Raw genomic sequence first — 19,331 nt, forward strand, 5'->3', positions numbered from 1 at the left:
CATCCCGGCTCCAATGCACCCACTTTCGGGTTTAACCCAGGCGTGTTAGGGTGCAGCGCACGACAGAAACCCGGAAGTCCTGCCCCCACTTAAAGCCGGCGGGCTGATATTTAAAGGACCAATTCAGGTAGTTGAAACACTTTAGGTACTTAACTTTTTGCAGATTTTGCAACAGAAACGGATTTAACTTCTCCTGAACGTGACTCCAGTGGCTTCTGCAACACGTCATAGAAACGGAGGTAAGTTGCAGCCGAAGCTCATTTGGTCCTTTAAACCAGTGATTGACACATCTCAATAAAAGGTGAGGTATTCCAGCTGGGCACTAGGCTCTCTCAGACAAACGTTTGGCTGGGAGTTCTTTGTGTTTAGACTGAGATTTCTTTGTTGAGACTGAGAATTCTTGTGTTCAGACAAATTTACCTACATTTTGAAGCCCCTCAAACTGACAAGATCAGGATGGGGGGACGCAATGGGTGCATTCCACAATACATCTGAGAAGGAGGCACATCACCATCTGTGGCAGGCACGACGTGCAGGTCTGGGATCTTTAGGTGAACTAGACAGAGGTGTGCAACAAGGACGTGGAGAAGAGCAAAGAGCGGACCAATGGAGGGGCCAAGGTCGGAGGAGGCACTACCCATGTGAGAGGGTCGACAGGCAGAGGCTCAGCTTCCTAGACCTCTCTGAGGAGGCAGTGCCTATGCAGGCTGAGATTGAGTCGGCAGGTGGTCGCAGACATCTGCACGCTCCTTCATAAAGAGCTGCTCCCGGCTGGACCTGGTGGCCACGCATTGCTTGTCGCAGTTAAAGTCACCACTGCCCTCAATTACTTCGCCTCTGGATCCTTCCAGGGCGCCACCTCCAGGGTGTCTCAGTAGTCTGTAAATAAGTGTATACGACAGGTGTCGGATGGCTTGTTTGCCAGGGCATCCGACTGCGCCAACTTCTCCCACAACGACATCAGCCAGACTGAGAGGGCAGTGGGTTTCAACTCTCTGGCTGGCTTCCCACGGGTACAGGGCGCAACTGATTGCACACACATAGCAATCCAAGGACCTCCACATGAGCCAGGACTGTTCATAAACCAAAAGGGATATCACTCCATCAATGCACAGCTGGTGTGCGACCACTGAAAGAGATTTCTGCAGGTGTGCGCCAGATTCCCTGGCAGCTGTCATTTTGCGCGAGTCCAACATCCCGGACCTCTTCCACACAGAAGACAGACTTAAGGGCTGGCTCCTTGGAGACAAGGGTGCCCCCTGCAGATGTGACCCGTGACACCTGTGAGAAACCCCACCAACGAGGCACAGCAGCGGTTCAACCAGAGCCACATCACCTCCAGGTCCGTCATTAAGAAAGCCATAGGAATGTTGAAGATACGCTTCAGGTGCCTGGATTGATCTGGGGGAGCCCTTCAGTAATCACCTGCGAGGGCGTTCAGAATAACTGTCGTGTGCTGCGTCCTGCATAATATAGCACAGTAGAGAGGGTTACAGTAGGAGAAGGGCGAATGCGCTCGTGAAGCATCCTCATCTGCCGGCAACATTGAAGAGGAGGATGAGGAAGAATGATGAGGAGGAAAATGAAGATGGGGAACCCATCGCCAGAGCAGCGGTACACATTGCTGCCTGTGATGCCAGGGATTCCCTCATCTCCGACAGGTTCTCTTAATGAGATGTACAAATTGAAGACTTTGAAATACTCAGACTGCCTGGAACAACCACCACCACCACCCCCCCCCCCCGTCCTCCCTTTGTACAAAACAGTCCTTCAAACATGCACACCCACTGCACAAGTGGCATTCATGATGAAGCACATGAAAGGGTGATTTCACAAAAGGGCCTCAATAATGGCGAAGACGTGCCAGTGGTAGTGATAATGATTAAATTGAATGTGCCATAACAAAAGAAAATATAAATTAACAACATGACATTTCGTCAAATACCCTTGTGCATACCTTTAGTGAATTACAATTGCTTAACCTTTCTCTTTCTACCGCTTCTACGTGGTGCATCCCCTGCGGCTTCAGCAGAAGTAGTGCTCAGGTCCCTGCCCTGACTGCTGAGATGCTCTCATCCTACAACCTCTGGGTTTTGGAGCCCATGAGGGTCCCACCAAAGACTACTCCAACCGCACCTGTGCAGGGGCAGACTCGGCCATCGGGACAGGAGGCAACATTGCGGGCACTGGTTGGGGGGGGGGGGGGGGGGGGCAACGGGTGAGACGTGGGGGTGCTTTGAGTGGCGTCCCCACTTCCATGAGCCCTTTCGACATCATCCCTCTCCCGGGCGAGGGCCACATCACTCCCACATTCTGTTTAAGGCAGCAGACATGTTGGCATTCAGAGTCCGCACGGCCATTGCCATAGCCGGCATAGGCTCATTTGAGAGCCGTGCTTGCAGCTGGGTGGAGGATACCATTCTCTCCATCGCCGACATTCCCACACTTGCCTGCACCGCCAACGCACTAGCAATGGAGTTGGACTCCTCCACCCTTTCCGCTATTGTGGAGAGTGTGCGTGGCACGTTTTCCATTACCTCGCAAAAGTTGCTGCTGCACCTCTATCATTTTCATTCTCAACGATGGCCCCCAAGATTCAGCATCTGTGTCCAGCTGAGCAGAGCCCGAAGAGGACTGCGGGCCCCCGACACAGACTCACCACAGCTGCCCCTGCCACCAGTGATGACCCAACTAACAGGGCCCACCGAAGTGCCAGTATCTGCGCTGGTGCATGGCCGTATGTCCTGTGACAGTGTCCCCTCAGAAGGAATGAGATCCTCTGAGGAATCGCTTTCTTCCATCTTGGCTCTTTATTCTTGAAGGCCCTGGAAGACAACAGAAGCCGATATTAATTATTCAACGGAAAAGTGACAATCTTTCCAATGACCATACTGAGGTCTGGAACAGTTCAATCATTGATAGAAATCAAGTCATCTTGTGTGTGTGTGAAAGATGTTAAAGTTCTGTCACCAGCCATCTGCAGGTTGCCAGTCTCTGGATAGGCATGCAACAGTGCGATTTATTTCCATGGCCTCCTCCTCTGCATCGATCAGCTGGACCACTTGTGGTGGTCCATCTCCAGTCCTCGTCCTCTCCCTTGCGTTTTGCATTCTCTTCTCCTACAAGGGGAGAAAGAACAGACCTGTGAGTGACTGAAGGTGACATATTCACCCGATGGATGTATTGCTTTGGGGAGGCAGGCAATGAAACAGATGCATCAGAGGATAAGTATCAGACAGATACATCATATTGCATCAGGATCGGGGTGAGTGGCAGTGGTGGGTGTATAAATGGGGAGTTGAGGACGTGCATAGAAAGTGGAGGATGGTTGATGCTGAAACTTAAGTGGATGTGAGGAATGATGTGATGGGAGTAGGCTTGGCAACACAGTGGGGGTGGGGGGGGTGTTGCATTTCACAGGATGTGGGTGAATCAGCAAATGTACTCACTTTTCCTGACCTGGTTAGGTCATTAAACCACTTTCTGTACTGCAGCCAAGTCTTGGGCACTGTGCTCCTGTCGCTCACCTCTCCTGCCACGCCTTCTTGGTGGCAGAACCAGATTTCTTCTTCCTATCGCTTGTGTAAATTACCTCCCTCCTGGCTCTTGCTGCACCCACCACTACTTCTAGTAAACCTGAAGCCTTTGCTTCAGAAGCCAAATGCTGCGGATTCTGGAAATCTGAAATAAAGTTCTGACGAAAGGTCTTCGACCTGAAACGTTAAATCTGTTTCTTTCTCCACAAGTGCTGCCTGACTCTCTGAGCTTCTCCACCATTTTCTGTTTTTATTGCAGCCTTTACTTTCCTGAACTCCATTTCTCCTTCAAAATCCATTCTTGGACTGGCCCTTTAAATAGTGGGCTTTACATCGCGTTATTCTGGTGCGTAGTAGGCCCCCCGTGCAGCTTGGAGACCCGAAACCCAGAAGCAAAGGTAACTGACTGCAATCGAGTTACGATCGCAGGTTTAAATGTGCTCACTTTGCCTCGGGGCTCCTCACTCGCAAATCCACCCACCTGCTGACCTCCCACCACCATGCTAAAATCATGCCCTAGATGTCAGAAAACTTGTACTCTGTTATTACAGTAGAATGCATAAGAACCTAACCCAACGTCCTCAAGCTTTTAAAAAAATGTTTTCTCACTCCTACAGTTCACTCTGACATTAGTGAGAATTCCACCTCATTCATATTCCCAATTTAACAAGTCTGTACCCCTTCTGCACTTAAAGAAAGAACATGCATTTATATAGCACCTTTCACAACCTCAGGATGTCACAAAGTGCTTTACAGCCAATGAAGTACTTTTGAAATGTAATCACTGTTGTAATGTAGGAAACGTGGCAGCCAATTTGTGCACAGCAAGGTCCCAGAAACAGCAATGTGATAATGACCAGATAATCTGTTTTAGTGATGTTGGTTGAAGGATAAATATTGGCCATGACACTGAAAGAACTACCCTGCTCTTCTTCGAAATAGTGCCGAGGGATCTTTTACATCTACTTTTGAGAGGGCAGACAGGGATTAACGTCTCATCCAAAAGACGGCACCTCTGACGCTGCAGCGCTCCCTCAGTATTGCACTGAAGTGTCAGCCTAGATTTTGTGCTCAAGTCTCTGGAGTGTAATTTGAACCCACAACCTTCTGACTCAAAGGCGAGAGTGCTACCCACCGAGCCACGGCTGACAGCTGCTTATTAAAAACAAATGCTATTTCTTTAAAGTTAGTGTCCTGAGTTAACCACTTTGCACTGTGTGTTATTCTTTGAAGGTTTCCAAGCAAATGTAGACTTGCTTCCACCCCCTCATATTCCGTCAGGCTAGTGCTCACTTTGAGTTTTTTTTTAGAAAGAAGGTCCCGGGTTGTGATGCAGCTCCAGCACAAAGCTCTCTTTTTATGGAGGGGCCAAGAACTACAGTGCAGGGTACCACCAAGGTTAAAAAGAGTGGGATAAAAACAGGAAATTAATCAAAAATGAATGGTTAGGTAACGCCAAGCTTGGACTTCAAAAGCCAGTAGCTTGCAGGAAGAACAGAAGGCTGAGAGAAGGAGTTGCATAGTTTTGAGATCCAGTGGAAAAAATGAGTTAGACCGGGAGACAGTGTGGTCAGCCTCAATTTCAACAGTGAGAATGCAGATAGGTAGAAGTGTGGCCAGGCCCTGAGCAAGGTATGGAACGAATTGCAACAAAATTCAATCTTTCAGTGAGTGGGGCTAATTTATGGAATACCATATTCATTAAATGTGCCAGATTTAAGAAGCCTCACATCTATTAGAATCAGATTCCGCTGAAACAGAGCTTAAGTTTTTAAGAATTAAAGGAAAATTGATCTTCAGCAGAAATGTAACCTGAGAAAAAGATGTTAATCACCAATAAAGTAGAATTTTAGACATGATTTGCGCTTGTAGCAATTTACTGATTGAAGGCAGGATAGTGATATAACCATATCCAACTCAATGGGCAGATGAACTCAGCAGTTAACATAATGAATACTGTGATATACTGGATTAAGCTGACAAAATGGATGGCTGTGGTTTAATTTTATAACTGAATAGTACAAAGAGTTCTTTACCTACCTCGAATTTCCCTTCTTCCTGCAAGTTACTGGTGTTTGAAACTTAAGCCATTAATTTTTGATTCATCTCTTCTTTTATCCCACTCTTTACAACCTTGATGGTGTCCTGCACTATAGGCCTTAGGCCTTCACTTAGGCTTCCATAAAAAGAAAGCTATGTGGTGTAGGTGTGAGTAAACTGATACTTCATGTTGATCAGGCCGCATTCTCTATAAATAGTTCAAAATTGTCAGAAGCCCTCAAATTATTCAATCTACTAAATATATATGCTAGTGCCAGTTAACTGTGATTATGTATAAAATCAACAGTATGGATGGACAAGAGGGAAATGTTTCAAACAGTCACAGAAAAAATTATTGTATCCAGCCTAGTCATTAGGTTATACTAATGGATCTCTAGTGCACGATGTAGACACATGCCAAACACTACTTATCATCTAAGGAATATTTGACAGCTTGTATCAAAAACTTCCCCTGCAATTGAACAACCAGTTGTAAAATATGCACGTGGGCCCAACCTGGGGATAAAAAGAGTCACGGTGAGGCACAGAGTAACACTGCCAGCTTGATGCCATGTGATTCATACCATATGCACTGATGCTTGGCTGCAGGCTCTGCCACAGCTGAATTTCTATCTATGCCGGAATCACCCTAATCAATCCAGCAATGTCATGCAGGCTGCCTGAATGCAGTATATTCCAGCTGGCATTCCAGTTACTCACTGAAAATCCATTATAGAAGATTACATTTTCCTGCCATTGAGCTCACTGATCCTATTGTTGAGTTCATCGTGGCATTTCAGCATGCCTCATGCGTGTGAATCTTCCCTTTTCTGGTTGCATTTCCGTTTACCATTACTGCTGTGTGCTGATCAGGACAGTCACTCCACTGTTCTGTAAGGCGATCCAAAATTGTTACTCAAAAGTCGACTATAGCGTTTCAGCATATAATCAACCCAGCCACTCATCACTAAAAGTACCTTAATAGGATTTATGACTACTTTCCCATCATGGAGTACAATGTAGGTACACTTCAATTTAATACCAGTTAAAGAATGGGGTGACAAAAAAGTACGTATGACTGTTTGAGTTCACCTTGCTTACATTCAACTATGAAAAGTTCCAACCATTTTACATGAAGTGTCATTGTGTAAAAGTATAAAAGCATGCACAAAATTCAGTTCTGCTGGCTTATTTTGTTCCAAATACCATGGGCGCAATTTTGAAATGGTGACGGAATGGCAGCAGGGGCGGGGGAGGGGGTGTCAAGGTGCACGTAGCAAACCCAAATAAAAAAAACTTACCTTTTCCGACACGATCGCGAGGTAATTGATGATGATTAATGTCATTTCCGGGTTTAGTGCCCGGCAGCCAGCATGATTGACAGACTGGCTGCCGACAGGAGCTGCAATGCCAAGGGAGGGTGGGGGGGAGAGAGAAAGAGAGAGAGAGAGAGAGAGCGAGAGAGCTCATCGGGCAGTGGAATAGAGAGTGGGGAGGAGGGGGAGGACAAAGATCGGGGGGGGAGACAAAGATCGGGGTGGGACATCGGACATCATCGGGGGTGGGGGAGACATCGGGAGACATTGGGGGCTGAGAGCACATCGGGGGCTGAGACATCAGAGAGGAGACATCGGATATCGAAGCAGGGGGGTGCAGGTGACATTTTTTGAAAGGTAGGTTTACTTTGTTTTTTAACTTGTGAAATGTTTTATTTAATTTCTTTACTTTATTTTTGCCTGATCCGGCCCTTGAATCGGAAGCCGTGGAAAAGCCGCCCAGGTAAGTGCAAAATCAGTTTAACTACCTACTATGTCAGAAATAAACTACCTTGAGTACCTCAATGAGGTACATTTGGTTCTTTAACTATCATCCCGCCAGCTTTAATTGCCGGCGGGACTTCTGGACTCGGGAACGGCGCGCGCACACGGGTGCGTCTTTGTGAGACGCGGAAGTCGGCATGTTGGAGCCGGGTTCCTTTCCCACTCCTCACTTCCACGATTTTCGGAGCCCGCCAACCGCCAATGCACCCGCACGGACATTTTAAATTTGAGCCCCATATCTGGTACAGACAGAATAAGGCAAACTAAATCCGCAGCTTGGATGTTTACTGAGGACAACTCTGATCGCATTATACATTTAGCTGTATTGTGCTGTTCTTAGGATCACATGGATGACATATTTTGTTTAATAAATTCATGCTTCACATCATAAAATCACAGAAAATACTCAAACATTTTAATAAAATCCTTGACCACTGGAGTTATATTTAAGCTTCATTTTCCCAACTTTGGCAGCGTAATCCCTTGCAAAAACTAGACTTATTTTACTTGGTTCCTACAAAGCAACTAGAATAATAAGTAACATTGCTTTTGAGCATTCAACAGCACCATTTTATGATATCAGAATACACTCTCGTCAACTGATAACTAGCTCTGCATCCTCAAGCGGACTGGATCCTGTTTCCATGGCAAATCTCAGATCGAATGTTTAGCAACGGATTCCTGTACTCGAGAAAATGTTTTATAAAGTCTACTGATAATTCAAAGTTGTTTCTTTTCAGTAACAAAATTGGAATTATCCAGTAATTAGATTTAAGTAACATAAGTAACAGAACAAAGTGGGCATTTCATGCTCAAAAGAATTGAATTATCAGATCATTCAAATTAAAGAATTTTGAATTAAGAGGACAGACTGCATTTTATACCCGATTTCGGGGATGTGGTGAGGTATATCCACGTACACCGTGTATGTGTTTCTTTCACTGAAAGGATTTATTAATAAAGTTAGGATGATTCACATAGGAACTCTCTTCATTCACTAGTCTTGCTTGTCTGATACATCATAGCTGAACAGGAAGCACTCTCAAGAAGGCACTTTCCACATGAGGGTGAAGACTCTGAGCACCACCATTGAATTATTAAAAAATAAACTGAAGAGAGTGTGGTGAGAGACGCCCTGTTCCCAACATATGCTGCAGCTTGGCCTGGCCAGCTGTCAAAGCACAGTTGGACTTCTCCTGCTGTCACAGTGTGACACCAAACAGCAGACTTTTGGCAACTATTCTAAGATTTATTGTAACATTTATAATCATCTGCCAGCGGAGGTTAATTATCAAGAGTTGTGATACTTTGACAAGGTCTCCTTATCATTGGGTGACCATAAGACCATAAGAGATAGGAGCAGGAGTAGGCCATTCGGCCCCTCGAGCTTGCTCCGCCATTTAATGAGATCACAGCTGATCTGATTTTTACCTCAACTCCACTTTCTTGCCCTTTCCCCATATCCTTTGACTCCCTTGCTGATCAAAAATTTGTCTAACTCAGCCTTGAATGTATTCAATGACTCAGCCTCCACAGCTTTTTGGGGTAAAGAATTCCAAAGATTCACGATCCTCTGGGAGAAGAAATTCCTCCTCATTTCCGTCTTAAACAGGCGACCCCTTATTCTGAGACTATGCCCGCTAGTTTTAGATTCCCCCATGAGGGGTAACATCCTCTCAGCATCTACCCTATCGAGTCCCCTCAGAATCTTGTATATTTCAATAAGATCTCCTCTCATTCTTCTAAACTCCAATGAGTATAGACCCAACCTGTTCAATCTTTCCTCATAAGACAACCCTTCCATACCTGGAATCAACCTAGTGAACCTTCTCTGAACTGCTTCCAATGCAATTTTGTCCTTCCTTAAATAAGGGCACCAGAACTGTACACAGTACTCCAGGCGTGGTCTCACCAGCACCCTGTACAGTTGTAGCATGACTTCCCTGCTTTTATACTCCATATTCCGTTTGCCTTCCGGATTACCTGCTGCACCTGTATGTTGACTTTTTGTGTTTCATGTACGAGGACACCCAGATCCCTCCGTCTCGCAGCGTTTTGTACTATTTCTCCATTCAAATAATATTTTGCTTTTTTATTTTTCCTCCCAAAGTGGATGACTTCACATTTTCCCACATGATATTCCATCTGCCAAATTTTTGCCCATTCGCTTAACCTGTCAATATCCCTTTCCAGACACTTTGTGTCCTCATCGCAACTTGCTTTTCCACCTATCTTTGCATCATCAGCAAATTTGGCCACAAGACACTCTGTTCCTTCATCCAAGTCATTGATATATATTGTAAATAGTTGAGGCCCCAGCACTGAGCCCTGCGGCACCCCACTAGTTACAGATTGCCATTTTGAAAATGACCCTTTTATCCCGACTCTTTGCTTTCTGTTAGTTAGCCAATCCTCTATCCACGCCAGTATATTACCGCCAACACCATGAGCTCTTACCTTGTGCAGTAATGTTTTATGTGGCACCTTATCGAATGCCTTTTGGAAATCCAAATATACTGCATCCATTGGTTCCCCTTTATCCACCCTGCCCGTTACTTCCTCAAAGAGCTCTAATAAATTTGTCAGACATGATTTCCCCTTCATAAAACCATGTTGACTCTCCTTGATTGTATTATGAGTCTCCAAATATCCTGCTACTATTTCCTTAATAATGGATTCTAGCATTTTCCCAATGACAGATGTTAAGCTAATGTTACCTGCTTTTTGTCTCACTCCCTTCTTGAATAGGGGTGTTACGTTTGCGGTTTTCCAATCCGCTGCGACTTTTCCAGAATCTAGCGAATTCTGGAAGATTACAACCAATGCATCCACTATCTCTGTAGCCACTTCCTTTAAGACCCTCAGATGCAAGCCATCAGGTCCAGGGGACTTGTCAGCCTTTAGACCCATTAGTTTACCTAGTAGTTTTTCTCCAGTGATAGTGATTGTTTTCAGTTCCTCCCTCCCCTTTGCCCCTTGATTTTCTACTATTATTGGTATGTTATTAGTGTCTTCTACTGTGACCAATGGTGAAGCGATTAAAAATCGGCGATGCGCAATAGGCTAGAAGTGGAGGAGAGCGATATCTTGGAAGGGCTGGAGGACGTTACAGAGATAGGGAAGGGCGAGGCCTTTGAGGGATTTGAAAACAAGGATGAGAATTTTAAAAATCGAGGCTCTGCCGGACTGGGAGCCAAGATAGGACAGCGTGCACAGGGGTGTAGATATTTCCACTTGTGGGGGAGACCAAAACTAGGGGGCATAAATATAAGGTAATCACCAATAAATCCAATATGGAATTCAAGAGAAACTTCTTTACACGAAAAGTGGGAAGAGTGTGGAACTCATTACCCAAATTAGGTGAATGGGCAAAACTGTGGCAAATGGAATTCAATGTAGACAGATGTGAGGTCATCCACTTTGGATCAAAAAAGGATAGAACAGGGTACTTTCTAAATGTTAAAAAGTTAAAAACTGTGGATGTCCAAAGGGACTTAGGGGTTCAGGTACATAGATCATTGAAATGACATGAACAGGTGCAGAAAATAATCAAGAAGGCAAATGGAATGTTGGCCTTTATATCTAAAGGACTAGAGTACAAGGGGGCAGAAGTTATGCTGCAGCTATACAAAACCCTAGTTAGACCGCACCTGGAGTACTGTGAGCAGTTCTGGGCACCGCATCTTCGGAAGGACATATTGGCCTTGGAGGGAGTGCAGCGTAGGTTTACTAGAATGATACCCGGACTTCAAGGGTTAAGTTACGAGGAGAGATTACACAAATTGGGGTTGTATTCTCTAGAGTTTCGAAGGTTAAGGGGTGATCTGATCGAAGTTTATAAGATATTAAGGGGAACAGATAGGGTGGATAGAGAGAAACTATTTCCATTGGTTGGGGATTTTAGGAGTAGGGGGCACAGTCTAAAAATTAGAGCCAGACCTTTCAGGAGCGAGATTAGAAAACATTTCTACACACAAAGGGTTGTAGAAGTTTGGAACTCTCTTCCGCAAACGGCAATTGATACTAGTTCAATTGCTAAATTTAATCTGAGATAGATAGCTTTTTGGCAACCAAAGGTATTAAGGGATATGGGCCAAAGGCAGGTATATGGAGTTAGATCACAGATCAGCCATGATCTTATCAAATGGCGGAGCAGGCATGAGGGGCTGAATGGCCTACTCATGTTCCTATGTTCCTATGTTCCAAAACCCCTGGAATGGTAAATTTTGGAACTATGAGAAGAACTTTACAGAGGATCAAGTGAGGAATAGGGCTAGAGAATAAAACTGAGACAAAAAATGAAAAGTTTTAAAGACTGCCTTAGGGAGTACAGAAAAAAAAAGTCTATGAGAACAATGAGAAAAATAGTAAGACCTAGGAAAGGTCTTTGAATAAGGAGGTCGGAGCTAACCCGAAGGCTAAAAAGAATTATTTTTAAAAATAAGAAAGCAATCAACAGAAAGAGCTGAGAGTCATATAAAAGTCAATTGAGGATAACTAAAAGGAATATTACAATGGGCAAGAGAACAGTGGAAAGGCAGATTGCGGATAGTAAAATATTTCTTTTATCCATCTTGCTGATATGAAATTATAGACCTGAAATTGGTCATTTGGAAAATGTTCAGATCATTTTACAGCACACTAGCAAGGTTCAAATGAAAAGTGCAGAAACCATAAAACGTAGACATTATGGATCTAAAAGCAATGCATCACGTTTCTCAAACCTACTGGAAGCCTTTGAAGAGGTAACTAAATTAGCTGACAGGGCTATCAAATGTATATCATTTACTTGGGTTTTCAAAAGGTAGTTCAAAAGGTTCCACATAATCTAAGCAGGCACTCCCGTGCAGTACAGAGGGAGTGCTGCATTTCAGATGCCATCTTTCAGATGAGACATTAAACTAAGGCCCCATCTACCTGTTCAAGTGAATGTTAGATTCAGCTTGATCAGCCATACAAAAGTTGCTGGGAAGTTAATGCTAGCTCTGGATTTCAAGAGAGCTAAATTTGCAAAGATGGACTTGAATCAGGTTCATTGGGCAACCATACTGGACAGGGATATTACCATCCTAACGCAAAAGGAAGCCAAGAGCGTTCCTGGAGTCAAAAGAAGGGCAAATGGTAAAACAAGCCTAAAGTGTCTAACAGATCATGTACAAGGACAAATCAGACATAATCAAAAATACTTTTACAGTCTAAAAGAAAATAACTTTGGAAAACAGGCATCCATACAATCAAAGACTTACATCCTCTCCCTGGTCGCTCTCCCATTCGACTGAGGCCAGCCTATCAATCGGGCCGGTCAGTCGGACGGCCATCCGACAAAAAAAATAAAAGACATCCTTACGTCAAGATCATAAGGACATCCGGGAAACCGGTACTTCCGGGTTTCCCATCTGCAATTTGACACCTCCGCCCCCTTCGGGGTCAAAATCATGCCCCAAAAAGCTACTTTTTCAAAAAGCTTTTGACAAGGTGCCACACAATAGGCTATTTAATAAGATAGAGTCCTGTGGGATTGGTGATTAGATCTTGGATTGGATAAAGAATTGGTTGCAATTTTGTAGGCAGAGCATTGTTATTAATGGTAGTGGTCCTGCATGGAGAGCAATTACTGGTGAAGTCCCACAGGGATTAGTGTTACAACCATTACTCTTCACTATCTTTATTAATGATCTGGATGGAGGTATTGGGGGAACTGTCCACAAGTTTGAGGAAAGATTTGTGCGAATGTTGTGACCCTAGATGAGGAAAAATATGACCAGTGGTTGAGCCTCATTTAAATCGTGCTGCTGCTAGGAAGCTCGTCATTTTGGAGAGCAAGAAACCCAGCTTCTCAAAGCCAGCCTGCAGCTCTTGAAGGGGAAGCAGAGTCTTCAGTGGTGGTGAGTGGACAGCACATTACTGAGGCAACATGCAGAATGACGATGGCTAGGACATCTGATTTACAGATACTGCCATGGAGACCCTCGTCGAGCAAGTGAAGAGTAGAAAGGAGGTCCTCTTTCCTTCAGATTGCTGATGTGCGACCTGGAAAATTAGCCAGCAGCAGTGGAGAGAGAGCGTTAGGCAGGTCAATGGGCTTCAAGGGGATATAGACAGGCTAAGTGAGTGGGCAAGAACATGACAAATGGAATATAATGTGGAAAAATGTGAAGTTATTCACTTTGGTAGGAAAAACAGAAATACAGAGTATTTTTTAAATGGTGAGAGATTGGGAAATGTTGCTGTTCAAAGGGACCTGGGTGTCCTTGTACATGAGTCACTGAAAGCTAACATGCAGGTGCAGCAAGCAATTAGGAAGGCAAATGGTATGTTGGCCTTTATTACAAGAGGATTTGAGTACAGGAGTAAAGATGTCTTACTGCAATTATAGAGTGCCTTGGTGAGACCGCACCCAGAGTACTGTGTACAATTTTGGTCTCCTTACCTAAGAAAGGATATACTTGCCATAGAGGGAGTGCAACGAAGGTTCACCAAACTGATTCCTAGGATGGCGGATTGTCGTATGAGGAGAGATTGAGTAGACGAGGCCTGTATTCTCTAAAGTTAGAATAATGAGAGTTGATCTCATAGAAACATACAAAATTCTTACAGGGCTCGACAGGGTAGATGCAGGGTGGATGTTTCCCCTGGCTGGGGAGTCTAGAACCAGGGGTCACAGTCTCAGAATAATGGGTAGGCCATTTAGGACTGAGATGAGGAGAAATTTCTTCACTCAGAAGGTGGTGAATCTTTGGAATTCTCTACCCCAGAGGGCTGTGGAGGCTCAGTCATTGGGAACATTCAAAACAGAGATCGATAGATTTCTAGATATTAAAGGCATCAAGGGATATGGGGATAGTGCAGGAAAATGGCGTTGAGGTAGAAGATCAGCCATGATCTTGTTGAATTGCGGAGCAGGCTTGAGAGGCCGGATGGCCTACTCCTGCTCCTATTTCTTATGTTCTTATGTTCTCAATGCCAGCAGCATAGTTCCTAGGCCCTGGCTGCATTGCAGGGAGAAATTTAATGACCTTAGCTGGATTGTCAAGACTTCTCTTCACATCTCTCTTACTCATTACACAGCCCTGCAAAGCCAGACTTTAGCCCCATCTTCAAAACCCTTGCACATAACCGAAGGGAGAGTTCAAGAACAGAAGCAGGTTCCGCTACTTTGCAACCTCTTACACCAATGGAGGAAGCGGCCATCAGCATCATTAGCACAGGGAGGACACTCAGCATTGGAGATGGCGAGAGTCCTCGCCTGAGCTATAGCAGCTTTCCACCTATCATTCTGAAGCCACTGGGAGAGAACCTCACCGAAGCACAAGCATAAGTAAGACAGCACTTAAGGAAGATACTATGAGCTCGCAGCAGGGTAATAATTGTATGTAGGCATTTGTGTAAGTAAGTAAAATAATAATTCTTTGTGAAATTTTTATGTGCAGAGAGCGCTCCTGTAGTAATTGGTGACCCTGCAATGTTAATTGACATGAATTTCAATGTTAGTCTTTGGACGCATGTAGTTTATTCGAGGGTGGAAGGAAGGGGGTAGATGTTGGACTTGACTGTTAATGCAGGGGAGTGGGGATTGTTCAGATAGAGTGCTCTTCAATTAGCATATGCAGCCATTGCCAGTCTTTTTAAAGCTATTGGTCAGCTTTTGCTAGTTTTCTAGGTTGGCAGCTATGAGAATGTGAGAGGTACCAGAGGGCAGTGAGGTGCTGAGCAGTGGTAAATACTCATGGAGGTATTCTCTAGCATGAGTCATTACTTTCAAGGAAGGAGAGATAAACTTGGAGGAAAAAAAAAACCTGAACAATAACTAAGAATATACACCTAAAAATAATGTCACAGATGGTGCGAGGGCCTGGGAAGACAGGAAAAGGAGAGAATAATAACTTGAGAGTTAAAAATCTACTCATCCGTGGCCCCTGGATAGTAAATCAGGTGAGAGTCTAGACAGCTTCTGATTATCACCACAGTTTAATCAACAGCAAATAAACTTCAACATTTGAATGAGCTGCAACTATTATACAGAAGCAGGTCACCTAACATTTCAATATAGCCCAATACTCACTGATTTTATCCAAATTTTCTCTGCATAATCAACCCCATTATTCAGTGAAATTGGACATTATATAATGAAACAGGAAAATAATGTGATTTTAGAAAACATTAACCAAAAATTAACAATTTTACATAACTGCTGCAATCGGCCTACTTCACTGCAGACAAATAAAAACAGTGCTACTATTTAGAAAGAAAGACTTTTATTTGTATAGCACCTTTCATTTCCCTAGGACATCCCAAAGCACTTCACAGTCAATGATTGTTTTTGAATTGTAGTCAATTGTAGGCAAACAAAGCAGCCAATTTCTGCACAGCAAAAATAGCAATGAGGTAGATCTGTTTAGTGATGTTAGTTGAGGGAGGAATGTTGGCCAGGACAATTGCCCTCCTCTTCAAATAGTGCCATGGGATATTTTATCCCCACCTGAGCAGTCAGATGGGAATTTCACTTTAAAATGCCTCATCTTAAAAGACAGCATATCCAAGACAGCAATCCCTCACTACTGAGGTATTGCAATGAAATGTTAGCCTAGATTATGTGATCAAGTCTCTGGAATGAACCCATAACCTTCTGCCTCAAAGGCAAGAGTGCTACCACTGAACCAAGGCTTACACTTACTATGAATGTCAGTTTTATGTGCAGTGGGCCTTGCTAGCACTGAATCTGCAGGAAGACTCACCTCCTAACACTCTGGAAATGGTGCAATTCAACCGCAGAAGTTTCTGGACACTGAGCCTGAGCTACAACTTCTTATAAATCATCTATCCAGTGTGGGCCAGCTATCTTGATCCAGGTGCAACTAAGACAAGAGGAATGCTTTAGTGGTTTGCATTCTTTCTATAGCGGGTCACGTTGCCTGAAAGCCCAAAATGGCTGCTTTGAAATCATTTAAAATTCTTTTCCCAACTTTCTTCCCTCCTCTGCTAAAGGTGCTGACTCGTGTTGGGGTACAGCTTCACGGGTACTGGCTGGTGTCCAATACCTCATATAAGTAACCATTCTTGGAGTCTGGACAGTGAGCATCAAAAGGCTATTTAAATGTGGAGGGCATCATGCTCAATCCTATCATCACTCAATATGCACACGCATACTTAATTTCCAGCAGGGGTTACTGGATGACAATCAGGAGCAGGAACTCTGGCCAGTGTTTCACTTCTTAGCCCTAGGCCGCTGAAGCCCCAACTGCACTCTGGCTGAGGTCAGCTAACTCAGTACAGGCCAAGAACTGAACATGAGACCTTCCCTGATCTGCGTGGCTCGGAACAATGGGTGAAGTGCTACATGCTGAGCTGCCACAGGAGCCTGCGGAAAAAAATAGCAGCAAGCACATTATCATAGCTGAGATTTCTATTCAATCATTCAGGAACTCCCAAAAACTGGCAAGGTACCGATGTGACTTTCATATCAACTGAGCCATTACACCAGTGAGGTATTGGCATGAAGCCCATGGATCTGAAAGGTGGTCTTTCATACAGATTTCACACTAGTATCATGTTGACACGAATTATACCAGCAGCAGCCTCCATTTTTCACATTCTCGCCAATATAAAATTGATAATGGAAGTGAGAACAGATGGAAACAAATTGCTAGAGTGTAGTGGTTAAAATCAGGCCTTTCAAACACAGGATGGAAGAAGTTTTTAAATTGGCTTCTTCATTAAAGTAATTGTAGTTGCAAATAAAGAGTCTTTAAACTAAGATCATCAATGTGAAGCATTTTCATGATAACAGTAGCAGAGCACTTTTCAAGAGCCAGATACTGTACCTAACAGAAGCCAATTTACATTATAACTTCAATCAAGCGCACAAATTAAATTTCGACCAAACAGATGCACTAAGTTTTGTATCCCTATAGAAACCCCAGGAGATTCTCGTTTGGTATTTAGGTCATTCTGATATACAGCAAACTCAATCTACTCGGACAGGAGAATCATTTTCTCCAATAAGATCAGAGTAACCTAGGAAGCAATATCTGGAACTAAGGGGAGGTTTTAACTGCCAGCATATTTCTGGCAAAATACCACTAGCTTCAGTTAGTTTCCTGCCCGCCCAAGGCTGTATGAAACCACAATGATTTCAAACGCCGGGATTCATTAACATGCCGCCGGAAGTAAGCAGCTGCCGGCCTCCAGAAAACGGGCCACCTGCTAGTACTCGGGTAAGTGTGCGGAAGTGGGAGTCCAGGGAAGAGGAGGAATGAACTTTCCTTGTGGGAAGTAAAAACCTTAGCAGGAGGGCCCCGTCAGTTTCCCGATCGTCTTCACGCAAGTCGTCAGCTGGCAGGAAAGCCGCCGCAGCTTCCTTGCTCAGGACAAAGCTACAATCGCTGTTGGAGCCCGATTAGCCTATGTGAATTAGGACCCTCCTGGCTTCTGGCGGGCAGCTTAGCCGCTTGTCCAGACGCATTCCGTTAAAATCGGAAAGGACAGGATCTGGGCAGCGTTCTGGCGTGTAAGTAATCTGCACGTCCGGTTTCCACGGGGCAGGTAGGGGTAAAATCCGCCCCCCCACCCCCCACCCTTCAAGTTTTTCATAGAGCATGTGTAGTTTGCAAAGTCGGGAGAAGCTGATACATCTCACAGAAATGTCCAGCATAGGCTGTAGAGAACTTCTATGATTTACACTGAGTTCTCCCACAACACTGCAGAATTTCACAGACTCTGCATACAAAAGATGCATTTCATGTACAATGTACAGCCCCGACAATGAGTAACCCTGATCAGACCAGAGCGTGGTATCTTTCACCACATTGCTTCATTCCCACACTGATTGCTCATCTGATGCTGCATTCCCAGAACTCATTATTATTACCACTGTAAATATAAGGGCTGATTCCCCGGTGAAGAGTGCACTTGCAGGAAGTGCTGGTCAGGAAATTACCTGCTCACAATGCTTGATCTTCTGTCCATTAATTTAAATGAACAGAATATTGGGGTCTGTGGGCCTGTGATTTTTCAACCAGTGTTACCTGTACACGTTATTCCTGGCCAGGAGCACCTGATTGGGGAATCAGCCCTACACTAACCCATCTATCGCTGCTCGTCAGGGCCAAGGTAACCTTGGCAGCAGGTAGCAGTGTGGCCACTTTATGTCAGCAAAATGTGACCCATCTTTTTCCCTCTTTCATGCTTTCCTTCTGTTCTTTCTCACCATTTATATATCTGACAGTCTTCCCTTAGAATTTTTTTCCTTGTAGTAGCTCTATGGTCTCTACTGGATATAACAAATTTATAGAAGACTCCTATACAGTCGTTATGCCTATGCAAAGGAGCAATAGTTCGAGCTACCACTAGTAGGATTTATATGTTGTTAACCCCAGCAAACAAAGCATAATCACCAAGCATAACTCCAAAAAATATGCATGTATAACAGCTAACAGTTCAGTACAACATTTCTGTCAAGGCTCTTTTTTGCTAAACTCTAATGCTCCCTGTATGTGCATACAGGAGTATCAGAAGAATTACTCAGCACCATTGATGTTAGGAGAAGTGTTGTTGCAGGGCAGCTTGATAGTACCTAAACACGCCAAGGCGCTGAGTGGCAAGAGGCAGGGATGAGCTCATGATATTGCACTTGGTGGGTTCCCACTCTCAGCTGTGCTGTCAAACAGAGGTGAAATAAAATCTCTCTCATGCTTCTCAGTGTTAAACGCAACATCAACAGTAACCTGGAACAGTTGATGAACCATTTCTTCTCAGCCTCCAGAACAAAAGGACGAACAAAAATTTAAAATGTGGCATCGCAATCGGAGAAAGCTTATTATGAATGAACTACAAATGACAACAAATACAAATTTGCAACCTGGTGCTTGACTCAATATAAACTAAGTATACTCACTCTCAATCATCCCAAATAAAAATACATAGGCCCTGAAAGTCC

General features: G+C 44.2%; 1 protein-coding gene across 1 annotated transcript in view; it reads right to left on the minus strand.

Annotated features, from left to right (window-relative positions):
- LOC137328590 (neuronal vesicle trafficking-associated protein 1-like) overlaps positions 1–19,331 on the minus strand; it is a 56,956-nt gene that overhangs the window by 20,835 nt on the left and 16,790 nt on the right. The window lies entirely within an intron of this gene.

Source organism: Heptranchias perlo, chromosome 1 (genome assembly GCF_035084215.1).
Source record: "Heptranchias perlo isolate sHepPer1 chromosome 1, sHepPer1.hap1, whole genome shotgun sequence".
NCBI lineage: Eukaryota > Metazoa > Chordata > Chondrichthyes > Hexanchiformes > Hexanchidae > Heptranchias > Heptranchias perlo.